At 48.0% G+C, this 25,023-nt stretch overlaps 1 protein-coding gene across 4 annotated transcripts in view; it reads left to right on the forward strand.

The window, feature by feature from the left end:
• Fyn (FYN proto-oncogene, Src family tyrosine kinase) overlaps positions 1-25,023 on the forward strand; it is a 196,318-nt gene that overhangs the window by 18,851 nt on the left and 152,444 nt on the right. The window contains exon 2 of one of the 4 annotated variants that reach the window (XM_052163520.1): positions 6,357-6,396. The exons of the other annotated variants lie outside the window; for them this stretch is intronic. The gene's annotated coding sequence lies outside the window, so the exon portion shown is untranslated. The remainder of the gene's footprint in view (positions 1-6,356; positions 6,397-25,023) is intronic. 4 annotated transcript variants of the gene reach the window in all.

Consider the following 25,023-nt stretch of genomic DNA (forward strand, 5'->3'; position numbering starts at 1 on the left):
CTGGCCCTCCACGCCTCTGCTACAGTCTAGGTTTCTCCCTCGATGCCAGCCAGTGTGCCGTGTCATCATGCTCCAGCTCTGTCTGCTGGGAGTCACCATCTACACACACACTCTATCACCGCCTGGACTGGAGGACTGGAGGAGGGAAGCGGGGGCGAGAAGCGTGGTCGGACTCAAGTTTAACCTTGTTAGGTTTCTGTATCACACAGCCTAGGAGGAAGTGCTGGACTGGGACCAGAATGAAAGGTTGCAGGAAAATCCATTTTTCTTAGGGAAATGGGGGACCTGAGAATCTCTGCAATGAATGGCCTTGTCTGAGCCCGGACTTGTTGGGCACACAGGGCTTCATGGTGGCCATGAACATGGAAGATTCCAGACACTGTGTGTCTGTCTGCAGCTGCACAGGCCTTGGGTAAAAGTGGGCCTGTTCTTGCGCCTCCCCCCACCCCCACCCCTGCCCCGGCAGGGAGCCAGGGGCACCCTGCACTGGAGAGCATTGAGGAGCTTCTGTGTGTGTCCTGTGGGCGCACAAGCCTTCTGTGGGGTTACAGCAGAGTCTGTCCCTGCCTGGCCTTTTTTTGTGCTTTGGATTCTAAGTTAAGAATAACGGAAGGAACGCTTGTCCCCGTTGACAGGCTCGATGCGGACGTTCCTATCAAATGGCTTTTTTATCCTCCATCGCCGCAGCCACTGACACCACACTGTGCACAGCCCTGAGGTTCCTCCTTCAGTTGTGACTGAATAGAGCTGTGATCGCTGGAGCAGAAAGAAGCCATTCAGATGCGATGTGTGTCCTGTAATGTGTGTGTAGATGGTCCTGGCAGGTCAATGAATATTTTAAAACCTTTGCCAGCAGAGAGAAGTGTTGGAGGTGGAATGAAGAAGATACTGTGACAGGAAAACACACCTCATTTTTCTCTCAGCCTTCCATTTTTAAGATAAAACAATGCTCCAAGTTATTTTCATGGACCTTAAATCTCCTTTGTCAAATATTAGATATGATTATGACAATAGCTGGTTACATTTCAGTAACTCAGTTGTGCGTGCATGCGCATGTGTGTGCCCGTGCATGAGCATGCTGAGGCCAGAGGGGGAGCTTGAGTGTCTTCCTCCGTCAGTCTCCACGTTTTGGGGGAGAGGATCTTTCTCTTAACCTGAAGCGCAGTGTTTCTGGGATCCTGGGATCCTCCTGCCTCCCCCGTCGATGCTGGGGTTCAGGCAGCTGGCCGTGCCTGCTGGCCTTGATGTGGGCACTTAGGATGTGAGCAGGTCCTGCCTTCCGTAGTACTCTCATCCTCTAGACCATCTCCTTAACCTCCTCAGTCACCTTTTTATTATTTATTTTCATTTTTTTTTACATTTCTCATATATTTTAGCACATAGTGTTGAGTTTAATCAACTTTTTAAAAAAATGAAAAGGATCACCACAAACGATTTGTGGAAAAATAAGCAAAATTTTCCAATAGGATATTTGTCACTTATTTTAAATCTAGAGCGCCAGGACTAAATTTAAAGAGTGAATTGTATATCGTTCAGTTTGTGGGGCAGCATACTTGCTGTATACTTTGCTTCCCTACCCCCGTCCAGTGCACACATACAGACCACTCTTCCCACAGGAAGGAGTGAGGTCGGCTGGACCTGCACAGGCTCATGAGTTACTCTGTCACTGCCCCTTGTCACCGGTGCTCCCAGCCATCAGCAGAGATGGCACAGCAGCCCTGTGTGCTCCAGGACCATGCTCAGTGCTTCCCCTGAGCTGCCTGCCAGTTTTGCCAGAAAAGAGTTGTAAAGTTCAGTAAGAGCACGACAGAGGGCGTGTAGCCAGAGGAAGACTCAGGGATGATTGCAAACTGACTAGTAGAGAATTACACTTAGCTCACAGGCTGGGTGAGATGGGATGGCCCTGCTCAGCCCAGTGCTGGTAAAGCCTGCAGGCTGCGTCTCTTCCTGTGCCGCTCACTTCCTGAGTCAGGAAGATGGAGAACACAGCACAACACTCTGGTGCAGAAGTGTTCTCCTAACTCTGTCTCTTCTCCGTGTAGGCCTTGAGCTTTCAAAGCCTCCTTTAATAAGAGTTTTTTAAACACTTCCCTTCTAGCTCACCAACTGAAGGTAGAAGAAAGATTAGGAAATGAGGGATGCGGAGCTGTTTTGAAGTAGTTCTTTGGGGCGACTCCAGACACAAATCAGCAGCGGCAGTCCAGTCCAATCAGCAATGAATGTCAGTGTCCGTGGCTTAGTCCAGAAGAAAGTCCACAGACGTGGCAAGAAGCAGCCAGCATATTACAAATTTCTCTCTGCAAAGTTAGGACAAGCAAAGATCAGGGAAGGCCAGGGAAGCATTGTAAGGCGAACCAATGCAAGAGAGTTGTCAGTGAAGACCAGGGAATTGTTGTAAGGCGAACCAATGCAAGAGCGTCCTCTCAGTCTCTGGGTTTATATTCTTTCTAAACATCAGGCACCTTCTCAACCATCTGCTCCAGCAAAACATCACAAGACAGCCTCCTCACAAGACAGCTTCCAGAGCAACATCACATGACAGTTACAACTGAGTCTCCAAAGAAATCATCTCAGCCTGGCCTACACCTTCTCTCACAGCCTGGTGTCTACGTAGGTTTCCACCTTCTGCCCTCCTGCTGGCTGTCAGCCTAACCACACCTCTCTAGCCTAGAGCACTTCCAAGCTGTTGATATTCACTGTGTTACTCTATGCACTGGTTTCTGTTTGTATCTGTTGCAAACTTAAGTCATGGTGTCCTTGGGTGCTCAAAAATACCAGATCAGCAAAAGCTGGAAGATGCCACGTCAAGAGACTGTAAAACTGTAGTCTTGATATTTATTTATTTAGTGTTTTCCACGGCAGGGTCTCATGTAGTACATGATGGCTTCATCATGAAGCCAAAGCCGAGCCTAAACTGCAACCTTCCTCCTTCCCCTCCTAAGTGCTGGCGTTTACAAGCCTGTACCTTCACACCCAGACCTTGGTTTCATTGTTAGATTATTGCCCCAAAGGCTGGATGGAGGGTTATGTGATTGCAACAGTTGAGTGTCTAGTAGCATTGGTAGGGTTTGTGCTCCAACTTTGGTGGGGTCTGTCCTTTGTTCTCCATTCCTTCAGTAGACCAGATATTTGGGCATTTGTGATTAGTCTGTGTCAGTGTCACTGTGATCCAAAACATCTGGACTACCGCAGCAAAAACTAAAAAGATGGAGAATATCCTACCATCCCAAAGCCCACAACAGATTATACCGGCAACTATTTATAACGTGTGAACAAGTAGTTTTGTTAGTTACTCTGTCACTGCATATCTCTATCTACATATGCATATCTCTATCTACATATGCATATCTCTGTCTACATATTCATATCTCTGTCTACATATGCATATCTCTGTCTACTGGCTTACACAGGGAGTAGGGGAGATTTATCTCTCCTTAAACCTGGAAATCTAAACCTAAAACTTGTATATCCTATAGTCAGGCTTAGATATAGATAAATCAGGACAGTTGGTCAGTTTTTCAAGTGATTTTAGAAAAGCAGGTCATTTTTAATTAAACTATGTGTTTGCTTTAAACTGTTTTATGGCTAAAACTTATTCCAATTTTCAAAAACACAGCTATGAAGAAAAACAGTGTGTGGTTTTAGAAGCAAATGGCACTCTTCGTCTGGATGGGGCTGCCACATACGTTTTTCTTCAACATTTATTTTATTCATCCATATTCTCTTTGAGACAAGGTAGCTGATGCTTAAGAAGATGCCAAGCTGCCTTGCTTGTGAGGCGTTGAAGTCAAAACTGGCAACCCCCCCCCCCCCAGCTTATGGCTGCAAATTCATAGACTCTTTGTTAGTTAACTCCATCTGTTTAATAAGCCTGAAAAAGAAATTGGATGGTACTGTATGTATGTATATATGGATGGAGGAATGAGACTGTGTGTGTGTGTGTGTGTGTGTGTGTGTGTGTGTGTGTGTGTGTGTGTGTGGTGTGTATGAGACCCATGTGGTAGCAAGCCAGCAGTTCCAGTTCCAAATGGGCTTTCAGTTTTCCTGTTGGTACCAGTTGCTGGAGTGCTGTGCAGGGAAGGCGCATCCCTTGACAGTCTGCTTTGGATTGGGCATCTGGTGTTGTGCAGTTTTGCAGCAAGCTCGAGAGAGGAGCATTAAATTCCCTTCCTTCGATGGAAAAGGTGAGGACTCTTAAAGTCCTCTGTATCAGATGAAGGAGTCACTCATCTTGGAAATAGAAAGCTCTTCTGTTGTCACCTTTAAGTCAGAACAGCTCTCCTAACCTGTGGAAGTGTCAGAGGAAGGAAGACTTTGACACAAACACTGCCTTCAGTTGGACGCCCTTGTAGCGCTGAATTACACTTCTCTGGTTGTCAGGAGCTGAGTTAAAGTTGCTGGGCAGACTGGGTCCCAGTGTTTCCCAGCTCAGCGCTGTGGATCCCCAGTGGGTTAGCCAGCAAAGAGGCCATAGGCTGTGGCACCATCATGGTTCAGTCAGGTCTCTGTATCTCAGAAGCCAGAGAGATGGGCCTCTGTCTAACCAGAGGTGCTCTCCTGCTTGTCTGCAGTGAGCTCCTAAGTCGAATGCTCACCTTCAGAGGGCAGTATAAGAGATCCTGATTTCTGCCCTGTGGTCATCCCACCCCCAGTTTGGGAGTCATCTTTGATTATTGAAACAATGATGCTCTTGTTAATTGCAATCTTGTCCAACACTGCAAATTCTGTTCTGTATGTGTGGGAGGGGATGCTTTTGGTAGGAATTCATTTGGGAGTGTTTTAAACCATGGGCTAGGAGAGATGCTAAAGAGAACACTGCAAAAGCATTCGAGTCACAACTGAGGAAAAACAATGTTTCTGCCCCTTCCCCTTCTGTTTCCTTGACTCAGACTTCATACATTCTGCATACATCCTTCAGCCATGGTTCTGGTTCTTTTAAGATACTTTACTCAAACAGGACTTTTTTTTTTTTTTTACTTTTTTTTTAATTGAATATCGTCTTCATTTACATTGCCAATGGTGCAACCTTTCCCGATTTCCCCCCTCCCCAAAGACCCTCCAGCCCCTCCTCCCTCCCCTGCCTCCACGTATATGCCCCTCTACCCGACCCATTCCCGCCTCCCCTCCTCGGTTTCCCTTTGTTGGGGCCTCTCTGGAGTGTTTACCTGACCAAGGACCACTCCTCCCACTGATGCCCAACAATGCCTTCCTCTGCCACATTTTTGGCTGGAACCATGTGTATCCCTTGGTTGATGGTTTAGTCCCTGGGATTCCTGGGGCGTCTGGGTGTCCGAAATCATTGTTCTTCCCATGGGCCTGTATGCTCCTTCATCTCCTCCGGACCACCCTCCAGGTCCTCCACTGGGGACCCCACGCCAGTCCAGTGCTTGGCAAAATCAGGACTTTTATTCAGACAGCTAAAGGCAAGTAACAAGCCACACACTAGAATACTACAGCTTGTAGGCAAAGTGTGCCCTCCAGCTAAGAATCTCCTACCTCACCCCACAGACCTTAAAGGACAATGTACACCATCAAAATCAGCTCCTGGTGTCACCAGGGGTCCTGGCAGGCACAAGGTCGTAGGGTCATCTTGGGGCAAGCATGCAACAGAGCAGTCAGTAGAAGCTGACTTAGGGAACCTGCGGAGGGAGGCACTGCGCTCGGGGTAACGGCCATTGCATTGCATTGCATTGCATTGCATTGCATTGGAACAGCCATGGTTCGTGGCTGGCGTCTCAGCATGGTGAGCTGCGCAGGAGGACCTCAGTTCCGGGCCAGCTTGCACAGCAGAGAGAGACTTTGTCACAAGAAGGAAAAGAAAAGACAGCCTGGGTTGGCAAAGACAGGAGAATTAAGGCCAATTTGGGCTGGGGCCTGGAGAGAGATTCGTTTTGTTCCCGAGCGTCTGAATGGTGGGTGTGAGCCATCTTACTGAGCAGAAATACTCATTCCTCATGCTCATCAACCATGGATAACTTATAGAGGCCCTAAGAAGGTGTGTGCCTGCGTGTGCGAGCGTGTGCGTGTGTGTGTGTGCGTGCACGCGCGCGCACGCGAGTGTGTGTGTGTGTGTGTGTGTATGCGTGCGTGTGTGTGTGTGTGTGTGTGTGTATGCGTGCACGCATGCACATAGTTGTACAGTCATGATCTCTACCCTATATGCCTCCTGTCCTGCTGGTCTTTGCTGTTGTAGGCAGGCGTCTGTGGCAACTACAGAAATTGTGTGAATGAGGACAGTCTGTGGGCAAATTGATCATCCTTGAAAGTGGGAACCGCATGGTGGTGCTTTGTGGTAGTTTACATATAGAAACCATTTAGTTCCTTTTTAATGTTTTTTCTTATTTTTTGTCTTACAGTGTTTGAAAGGAACAGGATGCTGATCTAGTCGTGGCAAAAGTAAGTTGACAAGTACTGTGCTGAAGGCAAGTAGCTTGTGAGTTAGAAAATGTGTCTCGGTGGAGCCCTGGGGTTGCAATCGAATCCAGAGCGGTTTTTACTTTAATTTTTAATATTTTAGTTCATGGTGGCCTCATAATCACTATGTGCCTGAGGATGACCTCGAACTCATGATTCTCCTGCCTTTACTGCAAGTGCTAGGGTTACAGACTGGCCCCATCATGCCTCAAAGGTTTCTAAGAGAGAAGATAAAGTTGGCATTCAAAATAGAATACCCCAGTTCACTTGAATTTGGACAGTGATAAAATCAGATGTTTTAGCTCCAAGTTAGGTCTCCTCTCCCTACGCAAAATGGAACAGCTGAGGGATGGGTACCGAGCCTTCCAGAGCAGGGCTCCGCCTTTAAATGAGTGAGAGTCTCCCTGTTCGTCCATTCTGTGTCACCTCCTCCTCCACCCCAGACGGCTAATGCTCACCGTGTGCGCGTGCACGCATGTGTGTGTGTGTGTGTGTGTGTGTGTATGTGTGTGTGTGGGGGGGTGTGTGGTGTGTGTGTGGTGTGTGTGTGTATAGCCACTGGGTTTTAGATATTGTATTGAACTCAGGTGAGGCAGAAAAGGATGTGACAGGGACCCACTTAGGTGAGAATGTGTGATGAAATGACACTGGAGCAGATCTGGAAGCTTACAAAGGGCGGAGCTACCCAGACAGCAGCTGGTGGACGGGGAAGGGACCACTCCTCCGCTCTTTCTGCAGGAGTGGCTGCATCTTTTCTGAATTCTCTTCACTCTTGAACGGATGTCAGCTGTACTGGCTACTCCTGAGGAGTCCTTTTCTGACCCACCACTCACCTAGAGTGTGACTTCCATCAGTTCTCAATTCCTTGCCTCTCATATCATCACCACCGTCACCTCCACCTCCACTACCACCTCCTCCTCTACCCCCACCTCCTCCATCCCCCCTCCACTACCACCTCCTCCTCTACCCCCACCTCCTCCATCCCCCCTCCACTACCACCTCCTCCTCTACCCCCACCTCCTCCATCCCCCCTCCACTACCACCTCCTCCTCTACCCCCACCTCCTCCATCCCCCCCTCCACTACCACCTCCTCCTCTACCCCCACCTCCTCCATCCCCCCTCTACTACCACCTCCTCCTCCTCTACCCCCACCTCCTCCATCCCCCCTCCACTACCACCTCCTCCTCTACCCCCCCCACCTCCTCCATCCCCCCTCCACTACCACCTCCTCTTCTACCCCCACCTCCTCCATCCCCTTCATCACCACCATCATCATCATCAGGAATGACTTAGAATTAGTTCCCATTTTGAATTTCAGTGTGGGTGAAATTCTTCTCCTTGACCTAGAGCCCCTGTGAATTTGGATGATATGTTTTTCTTTTGAGTCAAAGACATATATTATGTGCAACATTGATCTAGAGCATTCATCAGCAACCCTGACCCTTTATCTCAAGCAAGCCTCTGGCTTCTACAGAATTTACTTCTGTGATCTGCTGCATTGGCGAGCTTTTCAGCTCGTGCAAACAAGGGAGTCTTAGAGACATAAAAAGACTGTAGTTGAGACAAGACAGGAAGCTTTGGAGGTCTCTGTGCACTTGGGTTTGAGGTCAGGAGTTGAGAGACTCTATTATGGAAGGTCAGTACGCTGTGACTTTGATCAGCCAGAACAGGCTCACAGCAGACATTTGGGTGCCCAAGGACATCCCAGGGCTTGCTGGGGAAACTCGTAGGCTGTGGGCTCGCTCTGCACCCTCATATCAGGCAGAGGGGCTCAGCCTGAGCCTGTAGTAACTACAGGAGAGTTAATCTAGGTCCCTAATCCCAGGCAAATACGGAGCTTAAGAGGAGTCAAGGGAAGGGTGAAGGAATTAAAGTGTCTCAGTTCTTTTAACTTCTGTAAGACCTTAAGCTAATTACTGTTCCTGTAACCTCTAAACTTCCCACCCCCAAAGTGGTCCCCGCTGGACCAAGTGTTGTACAGTTTTAATCCCAGCACTCAGGAGACAGAGGCAGATGGATCTCTGAGCTCTAGGCCAGTCCAGGGCTACATGGTGAGGACCCCTCTTTTTCTTTCTCCTTATTCCCCACCAAAAACAAACAAACAAACAAAACAAAAAACAAAACACCAAAAAAGTTGTTCTTTTTTCAGAACTAAGTAAAATTATTCATGTTTTACATTTAGAAACACAAACCATATGTGTTTTTAATTTTTTTTTGAAGCACATATTGTACCAAAATAGGAAAGGGGCTGTTGGTCACAAGGCTATAGAACTTTCTGTAAGGTCTGCCAGCGTGGCTGGGCTCCTGGAAGCTGGGCCCCCCTGAGTATCCAGCCAAGTATTGAGCAGTTCTGACTTCCCTTGTTCTGTGAGCATCCCCAAGTAGTGGGGACTACAGAATAAGGAGTGCTGACTGAGAGGTAGGAAATGACTTTATAGATGGCAAAGTGGGTTCTAGCTGCCACCACAGGGCTCTGATCCTCAGTCAAGCACCTAATGACTTGAAAATCACTTAATGCCTTTCGGGAGTTCACCCTTTGCAAAAACCTTAATTCAGAATCGTTTGAGAGTGATTGAACGCAGAGTAGCAGCTCTTCCTTTTGCTGATGCTTATGCGTGCCAAGTCTGTCTGGTACAGGAGTTCCTGTTGTATAAACAAATGATTTCTGATAACCACATGAGCCCAGAAAGGCTGCTGCCGGCATGGGGTTTGCTGCAGGGTGGATGTTTTTACTTTTTTCCTTTGGTTGTGGATTTTTGTGAAGACAGAACTCTGCATGGGAAGGAACTTTATTTTGAATGCCAAAGCTCACACGTAAGTCAGCACCAGTTGTGAATTACCTAATGTCAGTAGCTGGTTGAATAGTGTACCCTGTGCATGTTCGCTGACCTACAGCCCCCGCGTGAAGCTGCCTCAGGTTCTGTGGTTACAGCCAGAATCCCAGTGAGATCTGGCTGCATCCAGAACCTTCTTTTCCCCCATACCTTATCTTAGAATGGATACAGTGCTCCAGTCAGTGTATTTGTGTGCCGCCTTCTAGAAGGTCGTAGGGCTAAGTCGTGAGGAAGCAGTGCCATTTCAAAGAGCTGTTTCCTGACACCTCCAGCGGAGTTTATGGCTGACCGCCATGGTCCTTTGCAAAGCTGCCACCGCCGTTGTGTAGATACTGTGGGAGCTGTGTTCCCTGTTGAACTGGAGTCGTCTTTGTCAGGCCAAATCTGTGCTCAACCCAATGCCTACATCATAGCAGGCCCTTCAAAACTGCTAGCTGCAGGCACAGATGTGTGCATGGGAGCCAGGGGAAGGGCCGTGAGAGCCAGGGGGAGCCACGGTGGTGCTTGGTGCGATCCTGGAAGCCATCCTATCCTACATTCCAGAAACAGCGGCTTCTTTTCTCCACCCAGGGATCTTATTTGTGGAAATTGTGCTTGTTAATAGCATTATGTGGAGATAAGATGGCTGTCCTTTGGCTTTCTCTCCAGAAGTACAAAGTGCCAAGCAGACAAATGAATAGCTGATTCTTAAGAATAATGTAATCCTGGCAATCAGAGCAAACCCAGAGATAAAAGAAGACACGAGAGCAAATTGAAAATATCAAAGTAGTTCTATTGTTTGCACTTCTTCTAGCAGTCTGGGGGATACTCTTCTGAGTATGGATTCTATAAATTTACTACTTTAAATATATAAAACGAGAGTTCTGAAAATGAAATTACATGCACATGAATTTTGGATGAAAAAATATGTCCATTTTCCGTATGAAAAGCTGATTAAATTGATTCAATTTAGTAATTTAAAACCTTGTTTAAATAGATTTGATTACAATAACACCTACTTCAGTTGTAGCTGCCCTTCCTGTGAAAGGCTGATTTCCTTCTGCCCTGGGTGGCCTTTGTCTCTTAAGTTTAAAAGTGTTTCCAGTGCCTGTCACGCCTCCCCCACCACATCTGCATCTCAGGAAGATCAAGCATCCTTCCAGCTGTTCCCTGTAGCTAGAAAACTGCACTGAAGACCATGGGGACTGTCCAAAGGGCACTGTGGCCTTCCAAAACCAGATTGCCCTTCCAAAGCAGAGTGCCCTTCCAAAGCACACGTCACCCTTGAACCTGGTGTGACGTGTGGGTCTGCACATCCAGAGCTCCCAAGGCGGAAGTGGGACCTGGGTTTTTTTTTTTTATAGTAGAACGACTAGTCTTGTGGGAAGAGAGATAATCTAGTTCCAAATAGTTACATTTTTGAATGGGAGACCACATATTGAGTCATGCTGGTTTGCTTACTGGTCCAGAGGTGGCCAGGCTAGCAAGTCTTTCTTCAGTTTGAGCGAAGGATTTTCTGAGCTCAGATGCTTGGCAGTGATGATATGGATCATCCAGGGGTTCCAAAATGCTAGTTTCAGGGAGACATCAGATACGCCTCCTGTGCCAGTGTGGGGCGGGCATGATTTGGGCGAACCACCTCCCTGTGCATGTGATGGCTGCTTTAGGGAGGTAGGGGGTAGAGAGGGGGAGGGGAAGGAGAAAGAAGAACTCCGGCCTCACTCCCAGTCCAGGGATGAGAGATGAGAGATGGAGGATATGATGAGAGATTTGCTCACAGTGTCCTTGCCTCTGACCCCACCCTTACTGGTGGGTTGACCCATTCTAGTCATAACAGGCTAAGGACACACTCAGAGTCTCAGTGAGAATCATGTTCCACACAACCCACCCTCCTGCCGACTGGGGGTCAAGCAAGAGAATGGCTTTGCACTGGGGACCAAAGGGACAGTAAGTTCTGAATGAAGGAGCATGCTTCGAGTTCTGTTTTTAACTCAATCGCTTTTAGTCCCAGGCCAGAAATACTAGTTATGTATTACCCATAATAACGGACCAACGTTCTCTCACATAAATCACTGGATTGTAAAAGTGTTGCTGTCCAAGGAGAGAAAACATGCCCATTGCCAGCACAAACTTCCCAGGATAACAAACAGCCCTTCTAGACTTTATAAAGCCAGGGAGATATTGATGATCATTGCAAGGGAAGAGCTACAAAGAACAACGTTACTGTCATAATTCAAGTAAAGAGGAACAATTTGAGGTGGATTGTTAGTCCCGACGTAGAACATTTTATCCATTCATTGCGGAACCATTAACCAACACCAGTGGGTCAGCCGCCGTTCAGGGCCATTTTGCCATTTTGCCTCTGAGGAGAATGAAGCTCAATAGAAGAGAAATGACCTACCTGAGGACTGACACCCGGGAAGTGGCCAGAACCCAAGCACTTCCCAGACCAGGTGCAGCCTTCTCTCTCCACTCTTTGGTGGATGTGCTGGCGCTCAACCGAGCGGAAGACCGTCATTAGCCGTGCACGGTTTAACTGGCAATTTTACACTCATCTTTCGTTTTCTCTTCACTGAATTTAAAGGGACTCTCACTCTTACCTACAGTAATAAAATAGTAACGGTATTTTTATCAGGCACAATGAGAAGACCCACACTACAAAAGTCTCTCACCCAGACCTGATCTTCTTTGCTTGTTTGTCCCCTGGAACAGCAAGAACATGACACAGGCACAGCTAGCACGCCATGGCCAGTAGGTGTGGGGACGCTGTGGGTCCTCCTGTCAGTCTGCTGCGGAGTTTAGGGATTGTTTTATCATAGTTTCATCTTAGCGGCATTCATCAGTAGAGAAGATGGAGCAGCACATGGAGTCAGGAGGAAATGCCGCCCTCCTGACAAAAGACAATGGCAAGGCCTCAGCTGTTTGGCTCTTCTTGTTTTGATACCTATGTGATACGGATGCCTTCCTCAAGAGCTGTGAGCTGCTGTCCGACTGTGCGATAGAGGTTGGTGTGTTTGGTTCTGTGCCTTGCATAGACCTATTGTCTGTAGAAATTGCATGTGAAGGAATGATTATTAATGAAATCGGTACAAGGGATGTCCTAAAAGATGCATGTCACTGTCCCTAAACTCTTAACTGAAAACAGAGCTGGACTTGCTGTGACACTGGTTAAGTTCCAATCATAAATATGCACACAAAGTCAATATTTTGCCTTAAAGAAAGTTATTACTGCCCACATTTAACCCTCAAGTAATTTAAAACTTTTTTTATACATTGGTGTTTTGCTTGTATGTGTGTCAGTGTGAGGGTGTCAGATCTCTTGGAACTGGAGTTACAGTTGTGAGCTACCATGCAGGGTCTGGGAATTGAACCTGGGTCGTCTGAAAGACCAGCCAGTGTTTTTAACTGCGGAGTATTTCTCCAGCCCACAACAACAACCTTGTTGTTTGTTGGTTTGTCGTGGATACGATCACAGACTGTTGCAGACGTGGTGGCTTGATGTATCCCCAACAGTTTTAGAGATTAGCTTAGCGTTAAGGTTGTCCGCAGGCTCCTGCTCGCTCCAGAGGCTTGGGGAGAATCCGTTCGTCCCTTCTTCCTGGTAGCTTCAGGTGTCCTTGACTTGAGGCCTACCCTGTTGTCTCTGTTCTCTCTTCATATCACCTCCTTTGCTCTGTACATTTGTGTCATCTGTGGACTGTATCTTTCCACAAATGCTAATCCAGTGGGAGCCAAGCTACATGCTTAACTGGGTAGCATCTCCATTTTGCATGGCGCTTCTGTTGAGTGAAGATCCTCCTTACGCCGTTCCTTTCTTCAGAGTGCTAGAAAGTCTGGTTCCCTGTCAGCAGCCAAGTGTGATCAGCTTAGGGTCCAGAGGAAAAATAGATCGGTGAGCTGGGCCATGCTCATGGGATGTTCCTAGCCCAAATAATGTCGTAAGCGCGGTCTAAGGGAGACCCTCTCGTAGATGGTCGTCTAGGTGGACAGGTGTTTGGCAGTGGAATTCTCTGGCTGAGCACATCGTGGAGCTAGGATCAGGCTCTAGAAGCTTGAGCCCAAAGAGTAACAGAACGTCCCAGTCCAATGTCACAGGCAGCACTGGTGTCACTTTGAGCGTCCTTGGCCTAAATCTTCATCCTCTGATCTGGGAGTCGCCAGCAGAGGTGGTAAACAAGGTGAGCTATCTCACCGAGCAGATTGGAGGGCAAGAGGCAGGCGCTGACACCCTCCCACGTGGGAGGGGGACCTGTTAAAAGGAGACTTATAACTTTTAATCTGCTTGTGTACAGATTTTTGACTCAGTTTTGGCTATTGAAGTCTCTATTTTTTTTTTAAATAAGTAACTGTTTTTTTTTCTGCCTTTTTAGCTGTGTATTTATTATTCATGACTTCCTCAAGGACAACTTGATGAAAATGTTGACTAAGGAAAAATGTGCAAAACCCTGTCCCAAGAATGCTCTCCTGGGATGTTGGCGCTCTGGGGTGGAATCCTTCATTCTCTCCACAGTCCACCCAACAGAATCCCCACTTGTCCGGGGTTTCCCATCATGCTTATTAAGATAGGCCTCTGGGTGACTGTCTAGTGCTTTGCTGCATGGTCGAGTAATCATGCGACAGTGCCCTGGCCTGAGTCTGTGATAAGGGTTCTTGGTTAGCCATTGTGCTGAATGGTCCTTCCTTGGTGTCCTTCCTTGCTTTAGATTCTGAGCCTATTTCCTGTCACATAATTAGTGTTTCCGTTGCTTTGACAAAAACACCCTGACTGAAACAAGTTTAGGGGGAAATGGCTCATTTGGCCTACACTTCCACATCACTATTCATCATGGAAGGAAGTCAGGACAGGAACTCAAACAGGGCAGGACCTGGAGGAAGAGCTGCAGAGGCCATGGAGGGTGCTGCTCACTGACTTGCTCCTTGTGATTTTCTGAGCCTGCTGTCTTATAGAACACAGGTCCACCAATCCAGGGATGGCGTCAAACACAATTGGCCCTCTCCCACCAATCACTAATTAGGAAAATGCCTGACAGGCTCTCCTGAAGCCTGATCTTATAGAAGCATTTTCTCAGTTGAGGTTCCCTCCCCTCAGATGACTGTAGCTTATGTCAAGTTGACATAAAACTGCCCAGCATAGGTAGTGAATGTTTTGTTTCTTAAAGGAGAGGCAGGAATTCTGTGCTCATATATAGCAAGCTGTGTGTGTGTGTGTGTGTGTGTGTGTGTGTGTGTGACAAGGCTAGGCAATAGCCTAGATGTCACCTCCAGAGCTGTCTACCTCCTTTGAGATAAGGTCTCTCACTGGTCTGGAGTTTACCACCTAGGCCAGACTGGATGGCCAGGGAGCCCCAGGGATTGGGGATCCTCCCTGCTGCTGGGATTATAAGTGTGTGTTAACACATCTGCTATTTTTATGTGGGTTTTGGAGGTCAAACCCAGGTCTTCATGCTTGCAAGACAAACACTTTACCGGTTACCCCCCAATCCCCACTCCAGTCTTTCTTTACGGGTTCACCTCTCCTAAAGACTGGTCCTCCAGGTCTATGTGTTCTATAGAGCACTCATAGACGGGGAGTATGGCTACTGTTAGGAAGATGTTGTAGGTATACCGCTCAGGAGTGAATAGAGTCAGAATGTGAAGCGAAGGAAACTCGGATCCCTGTGTGCAGTCCTGTTGACAGGAACGAGTCAACAGCTCGTAGGTTTACGTGGTGCCCCCCAAGTGAGAATTGAATGACTGAGATTGCCTCAGAGTTGCACATGGGGTGTACAACACAGGAAAGGGCACGTCGACCCTGATCCAAGGGTCCTGAGAAAGTCCTAACCTCAGCCTGATGAACCGTTCAGTGCTATCAGGAGATGGTAGATACCATGTTGAGTGTCCAAAGACAGGGCTCATACCACAGCTCCTGAGGCAGGAGAGCCCCAGGTGGGAGCTGGGTCATGGCCTCTCCCGTCCTCATCGTCACTGGGCTGAGTGGGCCAGGGGTTGGCTGACTTCCCAGCTTTAATGGGTAGATTTGTCTAGCAGGTCAGAGGAGGGCTTCCTTCCTCGCTGCCTGGTTTTCTTCTGTAGCTCCTGTCAGCATTCACTGTTATATTAAATTAAAACAAGCAAAGAGAACCTTGTCTGGGGATGATTTTGTCCATCTTTAGAAGAGTATTTTAAAAAGTAGACTTTCTAGACCAGAGAAAAGAATAATTTGAAATGTTAATGAACTGCCACTTGGCCCGTCTACTGTTATCAGATAGAAGTGTCCCCCCTTTCCCTTTATGAAAGAGCTGGACGTGCATTCGGCTGTTGCTTATGGAGAAAATGTAAAAGCAGATTTGATAGTGGGAAAACATTGGGACGGCCCTCGGATACACAGGTGAGTTAGCAGTTGTGGTGGTGGCTTCGAGCTGGGAGCCTGGGAGGCTGAGGGTAGGATATCAGCCTATCAGCTGCTGGAACAGAACCCGGGGTGTTTACTGTAGCTCCTCATATTTGGATTTCATTAATTTTGGCTACTAGCCAATGTAACATCTTTTGCACATCTCTGTTTTTTGTAGTGACGAAGAGAACATGATCAGGGGTCTGTTGTGTAGATTTTACTATATCAGAGTGAGATTGTTTGGAGGGAAAGGTAAAGGCTTAGAAAATGATCACTTCAGTCCGACAGAGCAAATGTGGTGTTCAGGAAAAGGTACTTGTTGTCTGTTGGGAATGCAGCTTTTCAGATTCGTTGTCTCCATCTGTCTCTGGAAGGTAAAACCCAATTCAGTGAGGATCTTACACCTGTTTTCACAAAAGTCGAGGCAACCATCCTTACCCCTGGGCTTTACCCCAAGAGCCCCCATTCCTTTTCTGTCAGTGCAGGGTTGAGACAGCTCATGGCCACGTTCTGTTTATCGGCCTGCCTCCTGACGGGGTTACAGTCCTCAGTGTCGATCACTAACCTGAGGGGAACACATCCCCCACACCCCCACCCCGAGTTCAGGTGCTTCTGTCCCACAGCCTTCTCTTGTTCAGGTCCTCTGGAGTCTTCCTGGCTCACCTGTTACTTTGTATTGGATCTCTTACCCTGTTTCCTGTGGCATTCAGACCTACTGGCCCAGCCTTTGTCTCTAACTGCCAGACTTTGTGAGTGCTTCCCGGCATCCCCCAGCATCAGCCTTCCCTCACTTCGTGGGTGCTCCCCCACATCCCTCTCCCCAGCATCAGTCTTCCCTCACTTCGTGGGTGCTCCCCCACATCCCTCTCCCCAGCATCAGTCTTCCCTCACTTCGTGGGTGCTCCCCCACATCCCTCTCCCCAGCATCAGTCTTCCCTCACTTCGTGGGTGCTCCCCCACATCCCTCTCCCCAGCATCAGTCTTCCCTCACTTCGTGGGTGCTCCCCTGCATCCCTCCCCCAGCATCATCCTTCCCTCACTTTGTGGGTGCTCCCCCGCATCCCCCCCCAGCATCATCCTTCCCTCACTTCATGGGTGCTCCCCCGTATCCCTCACCCCAGCATCATACTTCCCTTCTGCGATCGCCTTTCATGTTCATGTTTCAGTTCAGCGTGGTCTCTGTGCCTGGTGGAAATAAACTCTTTGGAGGAAAATGAACTTGTGCTGTTCTGTCTCAATGCTGTGTTTACAGATGGTGTGAACTGTTCCAAAGAAGTAACAGACAACCTAGATCTAAGAGTTATGAATGTGTTTCTCTGAAAGTTTTAGTTTGGAATTGAGGCTATTGCTCAGTGGTTAGAATACTCTCCTAGAATGGACAAGGCCTTCAGTCGGTCTCCATAAGTAACCTACTGTGAAGTTTTGCTTCTCTCAGAGCCATAAGTGTCATTCTTATACCATAGGCCTTTTTTCAGGATTCCCCTGTGTACTGCACATGAGATTGATGTATCTTACTACTGTCTCACACGGTATCCGCTGTATGAATGTACCACAGTTTTGAAGGATCTTCTATCAGAATCTGGGTCATTTCTATTTTTATTTCTATTTTGTATGTTTTTGCTATTTTTATCAGTGCTGCTGTGAACATCCTTGAGTGCGCACACCGCGACAGCTTCCTGAGAGACACCCCAGGGTAGGACTCCTGAGGCAGAGGGTGCGTGCACCTGCCACTCCACTGGAGAATGCCAGATTGGTTTCTTAAGCGTGCTTATGCCATTTGATGTGCCTGTGCATAAACAGTAACTTTCAGGAGGAGGGAGAAGTCTGGAGAAAATCAGAATTACCTAAACATCGGACAGGAAAGGGACAGGGACCATCGGGCTGGGGTGAAGCACAGCTTCCTGTTGAGGAATGGAGTAGCCGTGGGATACTGAGGAGGAGCGACAGGGTTTTAAATCGGCACTGGGGAAACAGTAGCAAGCTAACTCCTGGACAGGACTCCCATCGCCCTGAGGGAGCAGAGTCCATCTTGCTCGCAGTGGGCATGCCCAGTCCTCTCCTTGCCAGACTTTACCGGACCACACCTGTAGGCACTGTCCGGGGAGCAGATGCTGCCAGCCTCGGACAGACGGGTGTGCTGGCAGGCTCAGGCATGTGTGCTGCCAGGCTAGGACAGGTGTGCTACCAGGCTAGGACAGGTGTGCTGCCAGGCTCGGACAGGTGTGCCGCCAGGCTAGGACAGGTGTGCTGCCAGGCTCGGACAGGTGTGCTGCCAGGCTCAGACAGGTGTGCTGCCAGGCTAGGACAGGTGTGCTGCCGGGCTAGGACAGGTGTGCTGCCGGGCTAGGACAGGTGTGCTACCAGGCTAGGACAGGTGTGCTGCCAGGCTAGGACAGGTGTGCTGCCAGACTCGGACAGGTGTGCTGCCAGGCTCGGACAGGTGTGCTACCAGGCTAGGACAGGTGTGCTGCCAGGCTAGGACAGGTGTGCTACCAGGCTAGGACAGGTGTGCTACCAGGCTAGGACAGGTGTGCTGCCAGGCTAGGACAGGTGTGCTGCCAGGCTAGGACAGGTGTGCGGCCAGGCTCAGACAGGTGTGCTGCCAGGCTAGGACAGGTGTGCTGCCAGGCTAGGACAGGTGTGCTGTCAGGCTCGGATAGGTGTGCTGCCAGGCTAGGACAGGTGTGCTGCCAGGCTCAGGCGGGACTGTTTCCAGGTCGGATGGATGGTGTATGGACTCTAAGGAAGCCTTCTCAACAGCCACAGGAGCGAGCAGATCTTCGGCCAGTCACTTCCCTCCAGTCGCAGTGGCCCCTTGTGGCAGCCGTGCTTTGTGTCATTCCTACTGGGCACACTCACACACACTCACACACACTTGCACACTGCAGTCTCTCCTATGTCCTAGCTCTACCTGTGAAAAGTCAGAGGCTCCCAGGGGCTCCTCATTCACTTGACCAGAATGAGAAGAAAAAAACTGTCTCTGGCGTGATGACTAGCGACTGACTGAGCTGTGACACAGTCCTTAGTGAACTGACTGGCTCTGGCCAGTTCGGACCGCTCTGATTTTTAAGCCAGAGAGGTGTGTTTGCTTTTCGGAGAGATTCCCCACTCTTCCACGTGGAGCCGTGGGGACAGGGGTAGCTGCTTTTGTTGCTGTTTCTGAATTGGAAAGTGGAGCATTAAGCCATTATAAGCACATGGTCTCTGGAGGCTGAGAAGGGCAGCTTTTTTTAACTTGTTATTTTTGGACCCTCTTCATTAATAATAGCATTCGTCGGATGCATTTGATTCCGGGCCAGCGAGATTACTGATGCTGGCATCTTCAAGATAAATCCGTCGTAGCTTTTCATCATGTGTTGACGAGTAGACACTCTTTTGCCTGTTAGGCACTTTTGAGGGTGATAGTTCCGATTTGAGGAAACCCCAAGGTGTTCTGTAACTAACACTTTGTACACTGCCAAAAAGGTGGAAAAGAGCCTAACGCCCCATGATTGAGTTGCCTCCTTTAACCCGTAAAGCCTCCGTGGAGTAAAAGTACAGTCTTAGATAAGATGCTTACCGTCCAAATTAACAAGGAAGTTGGGCAGCTGTTCAGGTTGCTAAATAAGAAGAAAGCAGGATAGGAAGTCACTTGTGGAACATGAGCTTAAATTTGAAAACAAAATTCCTATGTGGGAAAAGCCTGCAGAAACCCCACTGGAATGCTAACAGTTGTCCTTGGGATATGAGATTATGGGATTTCCTTGTCTGTGTTTGCTAATGTGACTGTAGAGTTTTATAATAAAATTAATTAGAAGGGTGGGTTTAAGGGGAACCGATCTGCATTTCAGCTGCTGCTCTCCCACTAACCAGCCGTTTGGACATGGGCAAACGCCCTTACTTGGCACTGGCACCTCAGGAACTAAAAAGATGCTTCCTCTATCCCAGTCACAAGACTGTTGTCAATTGATGTGCCAGAGCCCCCTCTCTCCACTCTGGTTCCCGGTTTCCCCTTCTGTGGTGAAACTAGCCTCACCAGTCCACACCCAGAAACTGGTTTCTATTCTGTCCTGTTGTGGTGTGGCTCTGATTACACCCTCTTGGGACTTCTGTTTTCTCCCTAACAACTGATGATAATTTAGAGAAGTGATTGATAAGTGGGAAAGTCTGTCTGGCCTTGTGCGAGGTGGTTTGAATAAGAATGGTCCTCGTAGACTCAGTGTTTGGAGGTGTAGTCGTGAAGAAGGCACTGTATGAAAGGATTAGAAGGATTAGGATGTCCTTGCTGGAGGAAGCGGCTCACTGGGGGTGTGCTCTGATGTCCTCACCATGCACTCTCTGCATTTCTCACTCTCTGCCTGTGGATGAGGATTTAGCTCCCAGCTACTGCTGAGGCTGTCTGCATACCACTGTGCTCCCTACGATGATAGTAATGGACTATGCCTCTGAAAGCGTTATAAGTTGCTTTGGTCATGATGTTTCTTCATAGCAATAGAACAGTGACTAAGACATATCACAAGAAGGGAAATTTGAAAAAAAAACTGAACTTCCTAAAACTTGAGAATTTCAATGGTTTTAAATGTATTTTAACATATACATATTTAATATGTGTATAAATGACATTCATATTAATTTGAGGGCATCCATGTTAGCTTCCCTTTCTTTGGTGAAGAAGAAATGTGTATTTGCTAAACAGGCTGGTGTTCTTGGCTCTGTCAGATTCTTTGAAGAGAAGGGCACTGATTGCTGAAGTTTTGGGGACTGAATGTTGAGCCCAGAGGAGCTAAACTGAGCTTTTAAGACTGTGGTGCTGCTGAGACCCCCACGCTGCTGGGAACAGGACCAGAGATCACAGAGATGTAGAGTCTCATGTACCCCAGAATAAGCTGGCTCAGGATACAAAATGGAAAACCAATTTCTGAACAGTGGTGGCCAGCCATAGATTGACCCGAAACCCTGGATAATCTTGCCCTAAGTTTCAAGAATATCTTTCGCACCTATCTGTTCAGTAAAACCCACATTCACGTGGGCTCAAGTCATTCTGTCTCTTTAGATCATCCTTGGAGCATCTGAGGTCTCCCCAGACTGTGGACATCGGAACGGGCAAGCGCAGAAACACATTCGTGCCCTTTCTCTGCTCCAGAACGAAGACTCTCCGTTTGCCTCTGGCTACGGGGGCTAGTTACTGGGCATGTTGAGAATCGGATGAGGGCTATAATCTCTAGGGCCCTCCTATCATAAGACTCCAAAAAATGACTCAGCAATTCCACTGTGTGTTTTAAGTGCTGGCATCTTGGAATGTGTAACTAATTAAAGTCATAGGAGACCAACAACAGGAAGTTCCAGTCTCTTCAGGTTCCAGGCTCTTCTATAGGTGGGTTGGTGGGAATAGCACCTTTCCCAGCAAGCCCACATTTCCTCATGGCCCTGGACCAGCCCAAATTAGTATGGGGCAAGCCAGAATATAGGGATGGGAAATTCATACAAACCAGTCAATGGGTGCTGCCTCTGGGTGTTTGGATATGGTGGCCACAGGCAGCTCACCAGGAAATAGACACGGGCTTGCTTTCTTTTGTCTAGTTTCTGAGGGCAGTGCTGCATTGACTTGTGCGATTATTTGGATGTATCCAGAAGTAGATGTATAGCCTCAGCTCACATTCACCAAGCATCTCCCCGGGCCGTCTCCTGAGACGCTGTGCACCCCTCTCTTGAACTCCTGGCTTGTCTCAGGCCCACCCCGCTCCCTCAGACAGCTGTCATTTCTCTTTATCCTTTCTTCCTCTTCTCTGGAGTCTGATGAACCATTCAACCCATCAGGTAACAGGAGCATCTCTGTGATAAGTTTTTACATACTTCCGTCATCTTAATGTAACCATCTTTCTTTTAAAAGGCTTTGTTAAGTCTAAAATTAGGATCGTAAAACTACCTAAGAGAGACAGGAGGGCTTTCCCACTTTCAGAATTTAGACACTTTTGTTCATCACACTGCTTTACACGAGAGGTAATTAAATGGGTTGGGAGAATATGTTACACTTATTTATAGTAACACAGGCACATCACATTTATCATCACTACTGCACACTCCCCTTGATTGCATCCTCTCGGGGACTAAAGGGCTGGGGCTGTTAAAAGTAGTGCCAGTGGCTGGTTTTGGCCATCTTTGATCTAGCTGTAAATATAGGTCTTAACAGGTCAAGGCCGGGAAAGGTCATCCATACTAGTTTTGATGCAAAACCTCTATTTCCATATGCTTAAATGTGTTTTTAAGAGGGGCATGGGCCATGGCTTGGGTGAGGGATAGATGCCACCCCCCTCGCTCCTCGCCACCTGTGGCAGGCCGGAGAGCTGGCCCTGCCCCCTCACCAGTGGCTGCAGCACTTGGGAGAGCAGCCTGTACCTTGTCTGACAAGCACTGTAGAGCTGGCCCCTGGTGGCGTAGGTGTGGGTGAGCTGGCCCTCGGGGCTGTGAGCCTGTCAGGACTTTCCCTGCTCCTTGCCAGCTGCTGCACTGGGTGAGCCAGCTGGGCCAGGGCTGGAGAGCTTGCCTGGTGGTGAGCATCCAGGAGAGTTGGTGGGCAGACCAGCTCAGCTCTCACTCAGGCGCAGAGCCAAGGCTCCGAATCGGTTCACCCCAATGTCTACACTGTCTGTGAGCTGCTGGAGCGTGTGAAGGGGTCGGTTCTGCAGATCCAAAGTTGCATGATCTCCATGCCAACAACAACAACAACAACAGCAGAATAACTGAGAGGAGTCCCGCTGAGGACCTAATATTTATGGTGCAGCAGAAACCAGAGACCTTGAAGTAGATCAGGGACTCATTGCAGTGAACATTTGTAAGTAATGATGTGTGGACCAAAGGGTGTACTGTGGGACACACTGTGACACACTACAGTTTTCAGGACAAGATTTTTTTGTTTCGTTTGTGTTTTTGGTTTTGGTTGTTTTAGTTTTTTAAAAAATGTTTCTTTGTGAGGGAGGTTGCAGGGGTAGACAGGGAGATGAGTGGGATTGTGGTGCATGATGTGAAATTCACAAGGAGTCAATAAAGAGTTTTTTAAAAAGGAAGTTGGTTTGAGGCGAAAGACTGTAGGATTTTCCTATGACTAAAGTGCACAGGCTTTAGAAAAGGAGCCTTGCAGCCTAAACCCATGTTCGAGTGCCTGGTTCTTTCAGAGAGGTGGAAAGGATATGACAGCACTTGGGGTTGAATTCCCTGCCAGTGTGTGATCTTATGCTCTCTCAATACAGGAACTGTAGTAAGAGTTTCTGCCCTGTAGATCTCTAAGTATGGAAGACAGGCCATTGAGATTTTATTTTGGGCTCAATGGAGACTAAAGTCCCCAAAAGTATGTACAGATATTACAGTTAGTTATGTCTTGGCAAACAATAAAAATGTCTTTTGTTTCTCTGCCACTTTATAAAGAAAGAGGGGCACATTGGGCATGGTGCTATATACATATAAACCCATCACTGTGGGGGCTGAGCAGTTTACACAATGTAGCAGAGCCCTATCCAAAAAAAGTATGCTTTTTTAACATTTTAGTTTTTAAACTTCTGAATTAAATCTTTGCCAGCTAAATCAATGTCAACTGTCTTTGGAGTTTTATAACTTTGATGTCACAGCAGCCATGGAACTCGTCCACGGTTCTTAAATTTGATGATATTACTACTACTACTGCTACTACTACTACTACTACTACTACTACTACTACTACTACTAATACTACTAAAAGTAGTAGTATTATTAGTGGTGGTGGTGGCTCTTGTTTTTGGTTTTTGAGACGGAGTTTCTCTTGGTCATCTTGGTTGGAACTCACTCTGTTGACCACACTGTCCTTGAATTCAGGTATCTGTCTGCCTCTGCCTCCCAAGTGCTGGAACTAAAGGTGTGCACCACCATACTGGCTTAGTACGTTAATCTTAATGCACTCTAACATAGCAGAGTTTTCAAGCCAATAGAAGAGAAGTGTCCAAGAATAAATGGCATATACGACTTTAAGACGTGGCTGGATAGCCTGAATGCCTGTTCAAGGGCAGAAGACAGAAATCCACTCTAGAAAGGCCAGTTGTGCAGCTCTGCGCTAAGCACACACCACTTCTTCTCTCACAAGTCTGCTGGCCCACAGGTCAGACCCTCTGCCCAATGACAGAAACAGGTTCTTTTCCGCTACCACTGACTTCCAATATACACCATTTCTTCAGTATACACCTGTCATCTAGACAGTCATAGACATCTTCCTCTCCTCAGCTGCTGAGGCATGCAGAGTTCCTTTTGGGCAGGCGTGACTGCTGTGTGCTCCTTTGACAGCAGTGCCATCTCTATCCCAGGGCCACTTTGGTGCAGGCCTTCAACTTCTGTCTTTAAATCTGACCCAGTCTCCTGGTACCCGCCCCCATCCCTAAACTACTCTTGTTCACAGCCTCATCCAGTCACGCACGGCCCGCCGAGTCCTTCCTGTGTGTGGTATCTTGCTTCCCACCTCCTTGTGATCTTTGGTGGGTCCGTCTCTGTCCAAAGCAGATGCAGAACTTTCTCTCTTCTTACTAGAAAGTTGCCCTAGGTTTCCTCCAGGAACTTGATTCCATCTCCCCGAGCTGCTCACACATTGCCAGACTAAGAGGGTCTTAGGCAGGCTGTCAGTCTGTGGCTGTGCTTGGGTATCGCACACTTTATGTGGTTAATGTCCCTGAACTCTTTGGGAAAAAGTTCCAAGCGTCCTTGTCCCTGAGGGGGTCCATAGTGGTCCTTGTCCACTCAGCAGCTATCCTGTTATGTCTGTTTGGCACCACTGGGATCCGTACAGTTTTGAAACACTTTTATAGAGATTTGAGAGGGAGAGGTACTGAGAGAATTAGAAGACAAGACCAAGACCTTGGCTGGCCTGCATGGGCCATGTCCTCTCTCTCTCCGGATTCTGGCATTTACTCATAAGTGGCCTCCTCTTGGCTAACTACAGAGTACAGAGACTTCAGTTTGTTCTTCCTTTTAGCACCCAGCCAGGCACAGGGTCCATGCCTTAACATCTGAGGAAGGAGTTGGGCAGGTACCCACAGCTTGTCTGTGTCGGTATTTCACACACGTGTAGCTGGGAGCAACCTTCGAGAATATCTCCTCCGACTACTTCATTTTGACAGCCCAGAGAGCTGCAGTCAGAGTGGGCACATGACCTGTTGAGATCAGACAGCAGTGAGGTCAGCAAGCTCTTAGCCTTCAGGATCCTGCTCTCTGTCTCTCTGTTTGCCGTAACACAAAGGTTCTTCCCAGTCTGTCACTCTGCCCACTGATACCCAGTGGCTGCTTAGAAGACAGGGTGGAAGGCTTCCTTCTGCTCTCAGTTGTCTGTGATATCTTGAGTAGCCTTTGGTATACTTCAGGTTCTTTTGTGTACATAGTTTCTTTTAAAACTAGATTTTGCTATTAGCCTACTAGGTAAGTCACTCAGGATG

Source organism: Apodemus sylvaticus, chromosome 19, assembly GCF_947179515.1.
Source record: "Apodemus sylvaticus chromosome 19, mApoSyl1.1, whole genome shotgun sequence".
In the NCBI taxonomy this organism is placed as follows: Eukaryota; Metazoa; Chordata; class Mammalia; order Rodentia; family Muridae; genus Apodemus; species Apodemus sylvaticus.